This window comes from Megalopta genalis, unplaced genomic scaffold, assembly GCF_051020955.1.
Source record: "Megalopta genalis isolate 19385.01 unplaced genomic scaffold, iyMegGena1_principal scaffold0023, whole genome shotgun sequence".
Taxonomy (NCBI): Eukaryota; Metazoa; Arthropoda; class Insecta; order Hymenoptera; family Halictidae; genus Megalopta; species Megalopta genalis.
In genome coordinates this window covers 582,885-601,409 of record NW_027476093.1, presented here as the reverse complement: position 1 = coordinate 601,409, position 18,525 = coordinate 582,885, and the positions used below count along the sequence as shown (strand labels likewise).

General features: G+C 39.9%; 1 protein-coding gene and 1 long non-coding RNA gene across 3 annotated transcripts in view; one reads left to right on the top strand and one right to left on the bottom strand.

Moving 5' to 3' along the window:
* The window catches only part of LOC117217807 (proton channel OtopLc), a 38,720-nt gene extending 26,030 nt beyond the window's left edge, over positions 1-12,690 (bottom strand). The window contains exon 1 of one of the 2 annotated variants that reach the window (XM_033465649.2): positions 12,569-12,690. The gene's annotated coding sequence lies outside the window, so the exon portion shown is untranslated. Of the gene's footprint in view, positions 1-3,884; positions 4,246-12,568 lie in introns of those variants that run through there. The other variant, XM_033465648.2, reaches the window with a different exon arrangement.
* Positions 12,691-12,913: 223 nt separating this feature from the next.
* LOC143260894 (uncharacterized) lies at positions 12,914-16,621 on the top strand. The gene is made up of 2 exons (XR_013035155.1): positions 12,914-13,216; positions 15,780-16,621. It is a non-coding gene; the product is annotated as an uncharacterized LOC143260894 (long non-coding RNA).
* The last annotated feature ends 1,904 nt before the right edge of the window (positions 16,622-18,525 follow it).

The following is an 18,525-nucleotide window of genomic DNA, read 5'->3' as shown; positions in this document are numbered from 1 at the left end:
AACAAGTAATTTAACTTTATCTTTTGAAAACATTTTCTTCACTTTTCGCTGACCTTCAGAAATCTCTCTCTCTCTCTCTCTCTCTCTCTCTCTCTCTCTGTGATAAGGTTGAATCGATAACTTGATATTAGATGAAGCAAAATTTTCAAAGAATAAAGTGAAATTACTCGTTAGCTATTAGGTTTAGGGTTAATAAAGGTCAATACTTTTTTACTCGGAATTCGATATTCTTCCATATTTTGATGTTAAAAATATAGTAATCTGTTTAAATAAACAAAGTTAACTTCCAAATCTCCGAAACGCCTGCATCTATAAAAAAAATAAATGCACTACGTAATGTGTCCCTTTAAACAATGCATCTTTTGTATAAACAATTTTTTCGTGCGACGCATATTTTGGAAGTTATAAGCGGTGCACGAGTTGCGTGGCCCACCCTGTATAAAATCGCGAACCCAGGACAAAAGGCATAAAAACCCCGAACTTGTCTGGTTTTTCTATTCGGGCATTTTTAACTACTTTTTAAATTAGATATGATGTCATAAAGAAAAGTTTCGGTTTATAAACAGCAACCACAATCAAGAAATAGAAGAAAAATATATAGTTATATGGAATAAGTATTTTATTTAAGATTGCACATACACACATACACAGACAGATAAACAGAGAAAGTTATACAACTTATATATTTATTATATTATATATTTACTATATTATATATTTATTATACTATACATCTACTATATTATATATTTATTATACAATATATCTACTATATTATATATTTATTATACTATACATCTACTATATTATATATTTACTTATTACTTCATTTTATTTATTCATACATTTATTTTACTTATACATTTCCGATTCGCTAAAATATTTCCATGTTAGTTATTAACACACTCACCGGGTGTTCCCGAAATAGGTGATACGATCGGCGCCGCAAAATTTGAACATCACCGTGGCCAATTTCTGACTCTGCGCGAGCACCACTGCCCCGACAGCGGCTGTCGCGTAACCGGACCAACTTCACCAACTTTCGTTTGAATCGCGTTAAACGAATCCCAGTAAACTGTGTGACGCTATCGGCGCGTCAGTCGTGCAAAACGTTCCGCCCGTGCGTCAGAACGGCAGCAGCGCCCGTATCGGTGTGTCCACACACACCGGCGACCGTTCCCGTCGCCGTGAATTACACAAAAGCCACTTCCAGCACGCCTTTGCGAAAGGTAAACGCTTTCATGCGTCCGTCCCGACGACAAAATCTCGAGCGACGACTGTCTTTTGTGCGGCACGCTAGTTTCCGCGCGTTCGACTTAAACGGACCACACGCGCGGAATTATGAACTTCTGTTTAGCACGGAAAACACGTCGCGCGCCGAACCGTTGCAAGAATTAAGAGACGCTTATTCGCACAATTACAGCCGACGGTCGATCCACTACGATCTGTTGCGGAAAGCGTATTACTTCGAGAACTTAAACAGTGCTCCTGACACGAATCTCAAAGTGCTTGACAAGGGTTGCTTCTGCTACGAACCCCTCAATTACGTGTCCGTGGAATCTTATTTCTGATTCATTGTTGTTGGGACGGTAAGAAAGTAATTTCAGTTTGCATTAATAGATAGCGTTATGTTTGCATTGTCGTACCTTTTTTAAGGTTATAATGTGGAATCTTATTTCTGATTCATTGTATTAAGTTGGCAAGAAATAAATTTCGGTTTGCACTAATAGATAGCGTCATGCTTGCATTGTCATAATTTTATTAAGGTTATAATGTGGAATCTTATTTCTGATTAATTGTATTAGGTTGGCAAGAAAGTAATTTCGGTTCGCGACAATAGATAGCGTTATGTTTGCATTGACATTCTTTTGTTAAGGTTAAAATATGAAATCTTATTCCTGATTCATTCTATTGGGTTGGCAAGAAAGAAATTTCGGTTCGCGCCAATAGATAGCGTTATGCTTGCAACGACATTCTTTCGTTAAGGTTATAATTTTCTTGTCTTCAGTTTTGGCAGTTGACACGTTTAGCTTACTATAGAAACAAATTCCGTGCAGTTTTGTTTACAAGTGATTTTCTGTCAAGTTTTCTGTCAATTTTAACACGGAGCACATAAATGAACATTTTCCAGAAATTTTACAAGACGACAAAAGGTTATCTAACAGAATGCAAAATATTTGACCGATTAAAGATCATTTCTTGTGTAGAAAAAATTGAGTTTCGTTTCACATTGAAACACCGAAATTACTTTCCTGCCAATTCAATACATAAAACCGAGTCTGACGAGACACTGTAGCACTGCAAAATCCAAATTCATTTCGCGAATTATTTACGTAACTTGTGCATCGCTTTGAAACGCGTGAACAATGTGCGAACAGTGCCACGATTTGGCAAACAGATGCGTCATATTTTATTTCGCGTCGAAGAGGTTGCGAATGGTCTAACAGAATAAGCGTGAAGAATCTTTATCATCCGTGCCATTTCGAATGTTTTTTTTGTTAGTGCGTTAAACGCTGTTCTTCGCGATTCGAAACGTCAAGATCGGTAACATATATAAAAATAACGGAGATCCGAGAGTTTCAATAAATTTTAAAAATTACGAAACCATGTTCCATCGATTACATCATCTCGAAACCTTCGTGAACAATAAACAAATGCCAGAACATCGTTCCAAGTTGTTTAAACAATGGGTTGCTCGTGAAAATCTCCCTTGAAAAATGAATTACGTTTTTTAGCCCTTGGTAATCGATTGAAAATTCTGAAAAAGTATCCTAAAGGAAGCTAATTTGCAGCTTCGTCTTCGCTTCTCTGTTTCGTCTAAATTATCTTATGTAATAACTAGACCGCGGAGTTTTACGTAAAATAAAAACAGTTCGCATTAATCGATAGCAATCGATAGTAACGCAGTAGTCTTTTTAAACTCTTCAAATGTTTTCACAGTTTCGCATTTCATCTTCCGATTTTTTCCCAGAAACGCATAAAATCCGCGGTCCAGCAATCACCGAGAAAATAAAAGATAAAGTTTTTGTCTTTCCATCCCCGTATCACACGTAAACGAATGCCTGGAACTTTGACAATGTACACAGTTGTATTGCACATTGTTCGGCACGCGAAAAAACAAAATAAACACTAGGCCCTTTGAATATTTATCTTCCAATCGTATCAATTCATCGGTTCGACAACGGCAGTTTAGTTGAGTTTGGAAACCGCGAGCACCCAGAAGTATATATTTCTGCGCCAAAAATATATACAGGATGTCACAAAAATGTCTCGCAATCCGGAAATAGGAGGTTCCTGCGGTCATTTTCTCCGCGGCTTTGTTTACGAGTTATTAACGAAAAACATCGACCAATAAGAGGCGAGCTCGGCTGGCGCGCGGCGGTCCAGCCAACGAGTGCGCGGAGCCCAGTTCCGCTCATTGGCTCGACCGTCTCGCGCCAAACGATCTCGCCTCTGATTGGTCACTGTTTTTTGTTAATAACTCGTAAACGGAGCGACTGATTGCATTTTCGCTAAGGAAAAAGTTGCTTCAAATCACTTCGGGAATTCCCTACTTTCGGATTGCGAGACATTTTTGGGACACCCTGTATGTATATATTTTTGGATGCTCGCGGTTTCTAACCTAACTAAACTACCGTTGTCGAACCGATGAATTAGTACGATTATTGTTAATATTAATATAATAAATATTAATAGTATCGTGTATATATATATTCTTCGGAACGAAATGTGTCAAAATACGACACAGAGACTACTCCTGCGGAAAATGTAAACGAAATTGTCGACATTCGGAGCACCGGCCGCTCGCTTTTCGCAATAAACGCGACGCGAACTCGATGACCGACTATCAACCGATATGCATAATAGAATAGACGCGTTATTACCTTTCGGGTTGACGAATTAGATGATGTCGTTTCGAAGCTTTTCGAATCGCCGCTTTGATTAACGAATCGTGGGGACAGGCCCCCCGCACACACACAGATGAAACACGGATTCTGGCACAGATTCTTTCACTGGCGACAAACCGCGCGAATCGATCGAACGCGCGCGCGCAAAAACAATAAAAGGAGAATGAAAAAAAAAATAAAATATCAACGGGCCAGCCGAAGCGCGTCGACGTCGACGGATGTGTCGTCCTCCTCTTAGACTCGCGAATTAGAGAATGGTTCAACAACACTGGCTGCGACGTTTTAGAGGACGGTGACGCGGCGATGGTCAACGAATTCGGCCGCGACTTGCACCGATCTGACGGAAAAAACACGGCCACGACACCTTGTTCTGGAAGGTCAACGACAAACAGTCAGTCGGCGGTGTTGTCGCGAAATTAGCGAGAAATTGCGAGAAACGGCGGGAATCCGATCCCGCGAACGGGGAAAACGGCGCTCGTCCCGTGCGCGTATCGCGTTGGCAGGAAAGTAATTTCGGTTGTTTCGATGTTAAAAAATTTTTCGAGAAACGTTTTTCAGAATTTTCAATTCAATTAGTAAGAGCTAAAATAACATGATCGAAAACAAACTCCACTAAACTTAGTTCCATTTTGGAGTTAAAAATGTTGTGTTTTGTTCGCATTTATATGTATCGTATTAATAACAATATTAATACGATATAATAATAATATTAATATAATATTAATAATAATATTAATTATCAATATTAATACACACACACACACATAAATAATAATATTAATATAATATTAATAATAATATTAATATAAATTAATAATAATATAAATACGATATTATTAATATTAATTATAATATCATATAATATTTATTATATTAATATTAACAATAATCGTATTAATTCATCGGTTCGACAACAGGAGTTTAGTTGAGGTTAGAAACCGCGAGAAATATATTGTATATATATTTCTAGTTGCTCGCGGTTTCTAACCTCAACTAAACTGCCGTTGTCGAACCGATGAATTGATACGATTGGAAGATAAATATTCAAAGGGCCTAGTGTTTATTTTGTTTTTTCGCGTGCCGAACAATGTGCAATACAACTGTGTACATTGTCAAAGTTCCAGGCATTCGTTTACGTGTGATACGGGGATGGAAAGACAAAAACTTTATCTTTTATTTTCTCGGTGATTGCTGGACCGCGGATTTTATGCGTTTCTGGGAAAAAATCGGAAGATGAAATGCGAAACTGTGAAAACATTTGAAGAGTTTAAAAAGACTACTGCGTTACTATCGATTGCTATCGATTAATGCGAACTGTTTTTATTTTACGTAAAACTCCGCGGTCTAGTTATTACATAAGATAATTTAGACGAAACAGAGAAGCGAAGACGAAGCTGCAAATTAGCTTCCTTTAGGATACTTTTTCAGAATTTTCAATCGATTACCAAGGGCTAAAAAACGTAATTCATTTTTCAAGGGAGATTTTCACGAGCAACCCATTGTTTAAACAACTTGGAACGATGTTCTGGCATTTGTTTATTGTTCACGAAGGTTTCGAGATGATGTAATCGATGGAACATGGTTTCGTAATTTTTAAAATTTATTGAAACTCTCGGATCTCCGTTATTTTTATATATGTTACCGATCTTGACGTTTCGAATCGCGAAGAACAGCGTTTAACGCACTAACAAAAAAAACATTCGAAATGGCACGGATGATAAAGATTCTTCACGCTTATTCTGTTAGACCATTCGCAACCTCTTCGACGCGAAATAAAATATGACGCATCTGTTTGCCAAATCGTGGCACTGTTCGCACATTGTTCACGCGTTTCAAAGCGATGCACAAGTTACGTAAATAATTCGCGAAATGAATTTGGATTTTGCAGTGCTACAGTGTCTCGTCAGACTCGGTTTTATGTATTGAATTGGCAGGAAAGTAATTTCGGTGTTTCAATGTGAAACGAAACTCAATTTTTTCTACACAAGAAATGATCTTTAATCGGTCAAATATTTTGCATTCTGTTAGATAACCTTTTGTCGTCTTGTAAAATTTCTGGAAAATGTTCATTTATGTGCTCCGTGTTAAAATTGACAGAAAACTTGACAGAAAATCACTTGTAAACAAAACTGCACGGAATTTGTTTCTATAGTAAGCTAAACGTGTCAACTGCCAAAACTGAAGACAAGAAAATTATAACCTTAACGAAAGAATGTCGTTGCAAGCATAACGCTATCTATTGGCGCGAACCGAAATTTCTTTCTTGCCAACCCAATAGAATGAATCAGGAATAAGATTTCATATTTTAACCTTAACAAAAGAACGACAATGCAATCTACAGTAATGTCTCCCTAATTGACGCTCAGATTGCGCGCAAAAATGGACAATTTCGAAAGAGAAGCTACAATTATTCGAATCTCGCCTCTCCTTTTTATATTCGTTGGCATTTCGTAACTAATAAAAAGCGCGCCGTAAGGCTGGAGTAATCGTATCCACTTTCCCCAAATTGTCCATTTTTTGTAACAATCTGTGCGTTAGTGTATACTATATACACGTATATATGTATATACACGTATATATGTATACGTGTATACTATATACACGTTCATCACTCGATCCTGCATCGCGATCATGCGATATTAATAGAAACGATTCGCCGAAAACCAGTTCTGCCGATCGATATTCCCAACAGATGTAATTCGTAGATTGTTTATTTATGCAGAACATCTCTCGAAAACGCGCGACAGAAGTGGCGCGACCGCGATTCCAGCTTCCGCGGCCCCGGTATTTGCATTTCTATTGCTCGATTACCGCTCGATAGCGCGATTTCTGGCCGCCGTTTTCGCAATACAGTGTTGCCCTCGGACTTTCGCACACAATTGGTTCCTGAAAGTGTGCGCGAACGTTGAATGTTACACGAATGTTGAAGAGTTACACGAACGGAGATTCCGTCGGTGGAAGAATCTTTTCGGATCGCGTGTAGACAAACCAAATTTGTGAAATTGTGAAATCATAGGATTTCACTATTATGCAGCCCCAACGGTAAATCAAAATCCCATCACGGCTGGTCTAAGATCACGATCTCAGTTACGAAGCAAAATAAAATAAACCGTACTAATCGCAATCTGAGATCCTTTTCGTAATATTTATATGTATATATAATAATAATATAATAATATATATAATATAATATAATATAATATATATAAATATTACGAAAAGGCTCTCAGATTATTATTAGCATTATTATATAATTTAACCGCCAACAATTGAATGCTTAGCATTTAAATAGACATTCGAATGTGCAGAATAAAAGCGACACCCTGTTCACAGCTAAGTGTGCAGTTAATTGCTGTTGAAAACAAAATAACTCGAAAAGAAAAATGAAGTTTGCAAACTGAGATTTTTACTATGATTTGTGCACGTGGATATTGCGATCCAATTACTTCCCCCTCCCTCCCCTAAAAAAAATAATTTGTTTTCTTACTGAAAAATAGAAGTTGGAAAATTATTTTGTACGTAATTCGATTCTGCGTAAAAAAATAGCTACAGAAATATATTTTTTCAAAGTTTTATTTTCAGCTGAATACCCCCCTCCCCGCCTCACTCTTAATACTTTTTCGACAAAAATATTTTTAGCGCGAAGAATATTCTGAGATTAAACAAAAATATTAATTTAGGGATCCGCGAACGAGCCGATACAGAGTACGAGATTATTTTTTAATCAGATCTTGAGATTCGTTGTTACTGCGACGTATGTGTAACAAATTTAATTTAACATTAGGACTTAAAAAATGCAAAATAGACTAATTGATTACTATGATAAGTTTTAACTATCTTGTCTTGGCTTCGTTAATTGCACGATCGACGCAGCGAGAATTTACGGAGAATTTTTCAAGCCATTCTCGGGCATCTTCGGTGTCGCGAAAAACGGTGTTTTAAAGTATTTATTTATTTATTCAGTTATCGGGTGGCTTCTATATAAACTTGTCAAAAATTAGTCGAGCACCTCCTTTTTCTTGTTTTTCGTGATAAACATTTCTACAGGGTGTCCTAAAATTTATTTCCGAGGGATTCCTGAGTTTATTTGAAGCAACTTTTTTTTGTAAAGGAAAAAGTTGCTTCAAATAAACTCAGGGATCTCTCCCGGAGGATTTTTCCCGATTTACCATAATTTTGGGACACCCTGTGTAACAAGAAGTGTCTTCTTGCATTGCTCTACGAGATACACGTTTTCCATTGCGATCGCATTCTCCCATAATACTTAAAAATTCGTCTAGACGCATAAAGGCTTCGTTCATATTTTTATTATATTTTTTATATATTATATTTCATTTTATATTTATGTATATTTATATATATAATATATATATAATTTAATATATAATAGTTTATATATATAATAGATAAATATAACAAATATAAAATGATACATATATATATTATATTATATATTTATGTTATGTTTCATTTTATATTATTATTTTATATCTTTTATTTATTTATTATATTTATTTGGGAACATTCGACCGCGAAAGCTTGCAAAGTTGAACTTTTGAAAATCTGCGAAACAGCGAATTGCGCGAAAGTAGAATGCGCGAGATTCGAGGGCCACCAAGAAATGACGTATATTCGCGTCACGGGAACCGGATATAATTTCACCCTCGGCGAAGGCGGTCGAAGGGCGCGACGGGTGCCGCGAGCGAGCACCGCAACGCGGAGCGATTATAAATTAATTATTATCCAAAATCAGTAGGGTTAGACGGTCCGGAGGGTGGAGGTGGGAGGCGGGGGGGGGGGTGGAAACGATCGGGGAATCTGCGTTGATCAGGAAACATGTAATCCACCGTTGCCGGATAGACTTCGGCGTATTTATACGGGCGGAGGATGAAGTCGCGCGATTCGCATAATTTTACGGTACTTTCGGCGAGCGGCCCTTTCGGAGTTTATGGGATGATTTTCTGTAGCGTAATCCGCGCGGCGAGCCGGTTAAGTGGAGTATAAGCCGTTAATGAAGCCCGGTATCATCATCCACGCGGAACGCCTCGATGTGTTTGCCCGAAACAGTTCGAAAATTTAGACCGTGCCCGCTAAAAGGCACTAATTGCAGGCGCAGCCGATAATAGTTAGTACCCGGTGCCTAATTATCGTGCCGATGCGCTGGCGACGATCGATCCCTCCGACTAAATCCTGATTTGCATCGGCCGGCCGGCCGGGAGCCCAGCCGCCGCCGGTTGTCCTTGCCACTTTTGATCTACGCCGTGTAAACGGCTAATGACGGTCTCTGTCTGTCAATTAAACGTCAACAACTGACTCGAGCTCGCGCGCGCGCGCCGATCGACGCGCTCCGCGCGTCCCAAGTGCCACCGCCGTCACACCTTTCCGTGATTGCTTTTCGTGAATAATCTACGAAAGCAGCGAGGAGACCGAACGTCGGCTCGGCTCGACGCGACGCGACGCGGTCGGGTCCGATCGGTTCCGGTCGGGTCCGGTTGTTCGCCGCGCTGCGCGGAACGCTGCACGCGCAGACTCGATTCCCAACAGACGCTCAACTTGACGAGAATAATGCCGCTGGAGATCGGTCGGTTTTGACGGCAGCGTGGCGATGAATAGTAATGCCCGGATTAGATACGGTTCCGGATTAATAAGCGCGTTTTAACGCGGCCACACGCACCGTTCATGTTCGCCGTTTTGTCTGCTTTTTTACGGATACGGTAATGTCTCTCTAATTGACGCGCTCGGATTGCGTAGAAAAGGGACAATTTGGGGAGAGGCGCGTTTTTATGGTTACGCACTTTTGCGCGCAATCTGAGCGCGAATTAGGGAGTAATTACTAGCCATAAAATGAAAAATAGCCGAATATTTGTGGACTGAATTACTGTGATAACAGTGACTTCTCCCTAATTGGCGCTGAAAAGTGCGCGCAAAAATGGACAATTTTGGGGAGGGGAGATACGATTATTTCGGGCATTGAAGTTCGTTTTTTATAGTTGTCCAGTTCTGCACGCATTCAGAGCGCGAATTAGGGAGTAATTACTAGCCATAAAATGAAAAATAGCCGAATATTTGTGGGCTGAATTACTGTGATAATAGTGACTTCTCCCTAATTCGCGCTGAAAAGTGCGCGCAAAAATGGACAATTTTGGGAAGAGAAGATACGATTGTTCGAGCCTCGCGGCTCGTTTTTATAGTCGCCGATTGTCGCCAACAATTTGCGGACACCCTGTATATAGGGTATTCATCATAACTGACGCCACGATTTTTGAGGCATTGAGGCGAATCTGAGAAAAAAATGTTTCGAACGAAAGTTATTCAGTACTTCGACGGGAATAAAGTACGTTAAAAAAATTGCAATAAATTTTTTTATTTGATAAAAGACCAAGATCACCTTGTTTCTTTTAAACGGTACTATACATTTTTAACTTGATATTGTTATAGCCGACGAGAAAATGAATTCAGTGATCCGCCATGCGATGACCTTCGAATGACCCTGAGCTCGAAAATTGGCAATACAGTAATTTTTTTATCCGATTTTATTATTATTTATTATTATTTATTTATTAGGGGGATTTATTAGTGCCGAAGACATTTCAAGGTTAGATTGACACTCGTTTTCTCGTAAATAATTAAATCTTCAATTTTTCTTTGCTATTTACGGTGGAATTAGTATAATTAATAGTAGTAATAATAGTTGCCTCCCTAATTGATGCTCGGATTGCGCACAGAAATGGACAATTTTGGAAGAAGAGATACGATTGATCGTGCCTTGCAGCTTGTTTTTATAGTTGTTAACAATTCTAACTATAAAAGAATAACTATAAAACAATAACTATAAAAACGAACCGCAAGGCTCGATTAATCGTATCTCTTCTTTCCAAAATTGTCCATTTTTGTTGACAATCTGAGCATCAATTAGGGAGGCAACTATTATTACTACTATTAATTATACTAATTCCACCGTAAATAGCAAAGAAAAATTGAAGATTTAATTATTTACGAGAAAACGAGTGTCAATCTAACCTTGAAATGTCTTCGGCACTAATAAATCCCCCTAATAAATAAATAATAATAAATAATAATAAAATCGGATAAAACGCGAAGGAAACTCCAAAAAAGAACATTGCCAGCGTAAACACAAGTTCGAATGCTTTTGTTTGTCTCGAACAGATTGCGAATTATAAATTCAAAATAAACTGACTTTAAGTGGCGAAAAAATTAATTCAATAGAGAATTCAAGAAGTCAAGAAATAAACTCAATTTTGGGAAGAGGAGTTTTTATAGTTGTCGACAATATGACTATAACCTCTCCCCAAATTGTCCATTTTTGCACGCCGTCTGAGCGCAAATTAGGGAGAAATTACCGTACAATTACTGTGCCGCGATAAAAATAAAAAAATAGCCGATTATTTGTAGGTTAACCACCTATGTTACCGACAGTGAAGCTCCGTCAATGGCGCCGACTCACTATCGATGGATTAAAAATGAGCATCGATTTTGCATCCTGGAAGAACTAAATTCGAACGAAAACTATAGAACGTTTTTTTTAAGGGGGGGGGAGACGAAATCGTGACTCGCAACGACAAGAACAGTTCTGCGAGGTCGACGAGCAATCAGCGGGAAGCGACCTAGGCGCTCATTCGCATCAGTCTCTCCAGCTATCGAATCTGTGACCTCTTCGTACCTCGATTCTCTGCTGCCCCTGGTTCTCCCCCCTCCCACTCCCGCTCTCTTTCCTTCCCCCTCTCTCTCTCGCTCTATCTCGCTCGGCGCTCCCGGAGGATCTCTTGCTCGCTGTTCAGGCCACCTGTTCCCCTCTTTCTCTCTCTGGTCGGAGCCATTCAGCGGGGCCGCCCTTTCGCGAAGCTGCTCTTCCCGGGGGCGGAACCAGGGAGAACCGGAAGTGCCCGGATATGAGTTTCCGGCGCGGACGATTTGCAGCGCAAAATTGAATGATCGACTCCGATAACCGTCGTAGCCCGTCACTGCCTACCTATGTAGCCAGTCACGCTTCAAATTCGAAAGCGGCGACGCGACGTTGTCGGACGGAACGTCGACAACGAACCGGCCGCCTCTGGCTGCCGCCATTACAACGATTCGTTATCGTGATTACCGGAGCCGCGGACGAGGGGCCCGGGCGCAGCCTGAAAACGATTCAATCACGGTCCCGTTGCAAGACTTTTTCGATCTGTGATTCGTCGAGGAGTCCCCAGCGTTTTTCCCCCATTTTTTCTTTTTTTTTCGGTGCAAATTTTGGCTCGAGCCGGCGACTCGTTCGATCACCGAATCAAATTTCGTAGCGGACCGCGAAACCGTTTCCCTTGCTCCCTCCGAAAAACCGGTACAAATGAATCGCGAGAGGCTACCGTTGCGATAATAACCTATTACCGCGGACACGGCCGGCGAAAAGAGCGAGTTAAGGTCCATTTGCCGCGCCGATGAAAACGCCGATGCGACGTAAACTGTTTCGACGAAATAAAGGCGCTAGACCGTTGGCCGTCGTCGCGGGACGGTGCGCGGCCACGACGACGACGGCGGCGGGGAAATAGGCACCGGATTGATTCGAATTGGTCAAAACGGTTCGTTGGCTGCGCGCCGTCCAGCGGCATTTTTTCCCAACGGCGAACCGCCGCCTATAAATTCGACCGCAAATGGCTATTTACCTCTTCTGGCCTGCTAGCAGGCGCTCGCGTCTCTCTCTCTCTCCCTTCCACTCGGCTGTTGCTATCCAGTTATTCATCACCGTCGCACGCCTCGCCTCGCCGCCGCTCCCCCCACTGCCCCTCCCACTACGCCGTCGCTTCTGCCGTCCCTTCGCGACTCCCGCGGCCGCCCTCGCGCCGCTCTCTCGTCCGTATCTCTTCGCGCGGCGCCCGCACAGAACGGCGAAGCGGCAGTTTCGCCCGACAATGTCTATTGGAAGATTTATTCCAATATTTTCAATTAAAGTTAGACAAAGCCGTGTTTGATAACGCCTGCGTGTTTCACCGCTCTAGTTGCGGAGGTAAAAATAATATAGTACGCGCGACTGATCAGGAGTGGCTTTCAGCGGCGCGAACACCGCCGCCGAGGGACGCGCGCGTAGGGGGGGGGGCGATCAGCTAGCTAGCTAGCGGTATATGGAGTACGCAGTTACGAAGGGACACGTCACCGATCAGCCGTGAGGTAAATGGGCACCGAACCACGAGGAATACGAGATTTCGCGGCCGGTCTGGAGACGATCGAGTTTTTGTTCGGCGACGATTCTCTGTCGCGTTCTCTCTGGCCTTCGAAAGAAGAATCGTTGAGTCGCGAGAAAATTGAAGAATTACGCAAGTATAGACCGAGATATTATACTACTACGTTGTAGCATATGCGTACGTACTTAGTAAGGATTCGGTTCGCACCAATAGGCAGCGTTTGCTTTGTCATTCTTTTGTTAAGGTTATAATGTGGGATATTATTTCTGATTTATTGTATTGGGTTGGCAAGAAAGTAATTTCGGTTTGCGCCAATAGGCAGCGTTATGCTTGCATTGTCGTTCTTTCGTTAAGGTTATAATGTGGAATATTATTTCCGATTTATTGTATTGGGTTGGCAAGAAAGTAATTTCGGTTCGCACCAATAGATAGCGTTATGTTTCCATTGTTATTCTTTTGTTAAAGTTGTAATGTGGAATCTTATTTCTGATTCATTGTATTAGGAGACATTACTGTATTCAGCAAGATTCGTTTGAATAAGTTATTTCTGTCAAACGCGATTGCGTTCCATGCTGCCGTTTACTTTGTATCGATGAAATAACCCAGTTTGAGAAATACAGATTGAGACATTTGGTTGGCAAGAAAGTAATTTCGGTTCGCACCAATAGATAGCGTTATGTTTGCATTGTTGTTCTTTTATTGAGGTTATAATTTTGTTTGTTCTCAGCTTTGGTAGTTGACACGTTTAGGTTACAACAGAAAGAGTAGTTTTGTTTAAAACTTGATAGTTTGCTGTCGATTTTAACACGCAGTGCAAAAATGAACATTCCCGACACGCTTTACTTTTTTATTTTCATAAAGGCAAGGAAGCGGCCGAGGCTCGCAAAGAGATACGCGAAGTTTGTGGCGTCGATCGCTTAACAGAACGCGCGTGTCAGAATTGGTTCAAACAATTTCGTTCCGAAGATTTTTCACTGAAAGATGACCAACGTTCCGGTCGACCTTCCGAAAACGACGACGACAAAATCAAAGCCATAATCGAATCGAATCGTCGTATAACTGTACGAGAGATCGCAAAAAGGTTAAACGCATCGCACGCGACAATTGAATATCGCCTAAGATGTCTTGGACTCGTTATGAAGCTCGATGTTCGGATTCCGCGTGAATCGAAAGAAATTCACTGAACGCAACGAATCGGTATTCGCGACGATGAAAAATGGATTGTTTGCAATAACTTTAATCGAAAAAGGTTATGGTCGAAGCGCGATGAACCAGCGCTAACCATATCGAAAGCTGAATCGCATCGAAAAAAGGTCATGCTGTCGATTTGGCGGGACTATAAGGGTGTCGCGTATTTCGAGCTGCTTCCAAGCAACCGAACGATCAACTCGGATGTTCACTGGCAACAACTTATGAAATTGGAGGAAGCGATCAAAGCGAAAAGGCCGGAATTGGCGAATCGCAAAGGAATCGTGTTCCACCGCGACGATGCGAGGCCTCGCGCATCTTTAGCAACGCGTACGAAATTATTGGAGCTTGTTTGGAAAGCGATGTCGCATCCTCCATATAGCCTCGACCTTGCGCCATCGGATTATCATTTATTTCGAAGTTTACAAAACTTTTTAAACGGTGAAAATTTCAATAATAAACAAGTCTACGAAATTTCGAGTTGCATCGAATGCTAAAAGACAGTTGCAATAATCGATTTAAAAATGTTTAAATGTTTAAGATGACGAAATAAATTATCTTCCTGTTTTCCCTCTTACGTCACTGATCAAAAAGATCCCAAAGGGTTTCGTAGCAGCTCTCGTATTTGATTTTACAAAATCCACCACAATAAAGTCCATTTCAAGTTGCTCGGAACGATACCGCGATTCAATCAAAGAATTCCACGCTCAGCTGTTTATACAGGGTGTCCCAAAAATGTCTCGCAATCCGAAAGCGGCGGGTTTTTCGGGTCATTCGAAGCAACTTTTTCCGTTACAAAAATTTTCTCCGAGGCACCGTTAACGAGTTATCAATGAAAAACAGTGACCAATGAGAGACGAGCTCGGCTGGTGCGAGGCGACCGAGCCAATGAGCGGAACTGGGCTTCGCGCGCTGGTTGGCTGGGCCGCCTCGCGTCGGCCGTTCTCGATTCTTATTGGTCACTGTTGTTTCGTTAATAACTCGTTAACAGCGCGTCGGAGAACATTTTTGTAAAGGAAGAAATTGTTTCAAATGATCCGAGGAATTCGCCATTTCCGGATTGCGAGACATTTTTGGCACACCCTGTATAATTTATCCAAGGGCCGAACCATTTGCGATGAAAAAAAAGAAAAGAAAGAACAACGCCTGGACTGCTTAAAAAAAAGACAGAATATCGTTGGAATATTGCTTCCGAAGCGGAAGTATAACTCCTGGGCGGCGCTACTAATTTTCGATAGCATCGTTGAAAGCCTCGATAACGGAGATGACGATGGAAATTACAGTTACGTAAGTTAAATGGCTGTATATCTTAATTAACGGTATAACGGCAGCGTGGCGCTCGACGCCGGTAATTAATTATATAATGGTAGGTTAGATTATCGGTGCGCGACGCCGATGTTACAACGAGATCCATCGAGCTGGTAAATAATTTGCAAGACATTTTCGAGCGGCGACGCTCGAAAAATCGATGGAAACGAGCGCGTTATATTTTCGCGTTAATTTTCAGTTCGACGTCTTTAACGCGGGAAAAGGAAAGAATGGTCTGGCCGCGCCGAGACTCGCACGGAGAAGAGATAATTAGATGCCCGATGGAATAGCCACGGACGTCACATCGTCACACGGCCAGCACGTGAGCTGTCATTGCCTCCTGTTGGCGTACACATGTCAGCGGATCCGCGCGAGAAAATGAGAGATCGAACGAGAATGACAGACGCAGAAAGAGCGAGAGAGAGAGAGAGAGAGAGAGAGAAAGACTGAGAGAGAGGGGGGTGGGGGGAGCCAAAGGGCCAGCGAACTGCACGTATCGAAAGGCACCGCTCTGATTCGCTCGGACAGTTCGATCACTGCGCCCTGCAGTTGCGACAAGACCGGAAACCGGTAGTCCAGGGGTGCAGCGGCCGAAGGCGGCGAAAATGGAATTTGAGTGGCGTCCGGGGGATCCGTTCTGTATTTACAGGCCGATAACAACTTTTGTTCCGGCCCAGATACCAGTAATGTCTCCATAATTGACGCGCAGATTGCGCACAAAAATGGACAATTTGGGGAGACGAGATGCGAGCCGTTTTGTTTTGAAAGTGGCATGAGGCTATTTGTCAGTTATTTATAAGTTTGTCCGTTTGTCAGTTATTTGTATTTGTCGATTATTTATACTTGTCAATTATTTATACTTGCCAATTATTTGTATTTGTCAATTATTTATACTTGTCAATTCTTTATATTTGTCAATTATTTATACTTGTCAATTATTCATACCTGTCAATTATTTGTATTTGTCAATTATTTGTATTTGTCAATTATTTGTATTTGTCAATTATTTGTATTTGTCAATTATTTGTATTTGTCAATTAATTGTATTTATCAATTATTTGTATTTGTCAACTATTTATACTTGTCAATTATTTATACCTGCCAATTATTTGTATTTGTCAATTAATTGTATTTATCAATTATTTGTATTTGTCAACTATTTATACTTGTCAATTATTTATATTTGTCAATTATTTATACTTGTCAATTATTTACACTTGTCAATTATTTGTATTTGTCAATTATTTGTATTTGTCAATTATTTGTATTTGTCAATTATTTGTATTTGTCAATTAATTGTATTTATCAATTATTTGTATTTGTCAACTATTTATACTTGTCAATTATTTATACCTGCCAATTATTTGTATTTGTCAATTAATTGTATTTATCAATTATTTGTATTTGTCAACTATTTATACTTGTCAATTATTTATATTTGTCAATTATTTATACTTGTCAATTATTTACACTTGTCAATTATTTATACTTGTCAATTATTTATACTTGTCAGTTATTTATACTTGTCAGTTATTTATACTTGTCAATTGTTTATATTTATCACTTATTTTAAAGTTATCTATCAATAAAGCATTCGAAATTACTTAAATTTCGAGTAAATACGATAATATCGGACACATAAGTTTTCAGAGTTAGTTCAATAATTGAACCGTTTATTTTGAAAGTGGTCTAAGTCCATTTATACTTAAATCGAGATATTTATTATCGATAATGTCCGAAGGCAGCGATGAAGGTAATTTTAATTAATTACTATTTAACAGGTTAACCTCAGTTTTTGGACAATCGCTTTAGTCGAATAATCGATACGTTTAATTGATGCAGTTAAAAAAATTTACGCGATATACGTGCTTACAGTTAAATATAAAACTTAAAATTTAATATTAAATTTTAGAAATTATTTCATCTATGGGCAAGAACGAAACGACAAGACCTTTTAGTTCGGATAGCGAGGAAGAATTAGTAACTAATGATTTCAAGGAAAATCGAAAAAAGAAAGAGAATTATAGAACGATATTCGTCGTCGGGGGATGAAGATACGGATAGCAATGGAGAAAAGATCGATGAAACGTACATTGAAGAAGTGCGAGAGATTAAACGGAATTCATGAAAAAGATATTGTACTCGAACCGGAAATATCGTACCTTTGAAAGTTTTCCAAAACAAAATATAGGCGAGCAGTAAATTGTTTTGTAATTTATGTAGTTAAAAAATGTTTCGAATTGCATAAATTATGTTTTTGAAGTGTTGTAAAGATATAAAGGGTGTCCCAAAATTATGGCAGTTCCGGAAAATGAGGGGTTCCTGAGGTGATTTGAAGCAACTTTTTCCTTAGCGAAAATGTTCTGCGAGGCTTCGTTTACGAGTTATTAACGAAAAACGCTGACCAATGAGAGGCGAACTCGCTTGGCACTAGGCGACTGAGCCAATCAGCGGAACTGGGCTCCCGCCGCTCGTTGGTTCGGCCGCCTCGCGTCAGCCGAGCTCGCCTCTCATTGGTCACTGTTTTTTGTTAATAACTCGAGAACGAAGTCTCTCAGAACATTTTCGCTAACGAAAAAGTTGCTTCAAATGATCTCAGGAACACCCCGTTTCATGGAAATAGCATAATTTTGGGACACCCTGTATAAAATAAATTGAGTATTGTTTATTTTCGATTTGAAGCATCTTAAATTATGTCGAACGGACTTGGACTCCTTCAAATTTGATAAAGAATCTTAATTATTTTTTTTTATCTTATATTTTATTATATTATATATTATATTATATTTGATTTATCTTATTAACTTAATAATATTGCCATTATTTTAATAGGAACTATAAATTTAACTCCTTTAGATACACTTAAGCAGCATGACTCATTAGTATCCAGTACGTATATTTTTAATTGCATCGAGACGCAGACCCTTAAATATCTCAATTTAAGT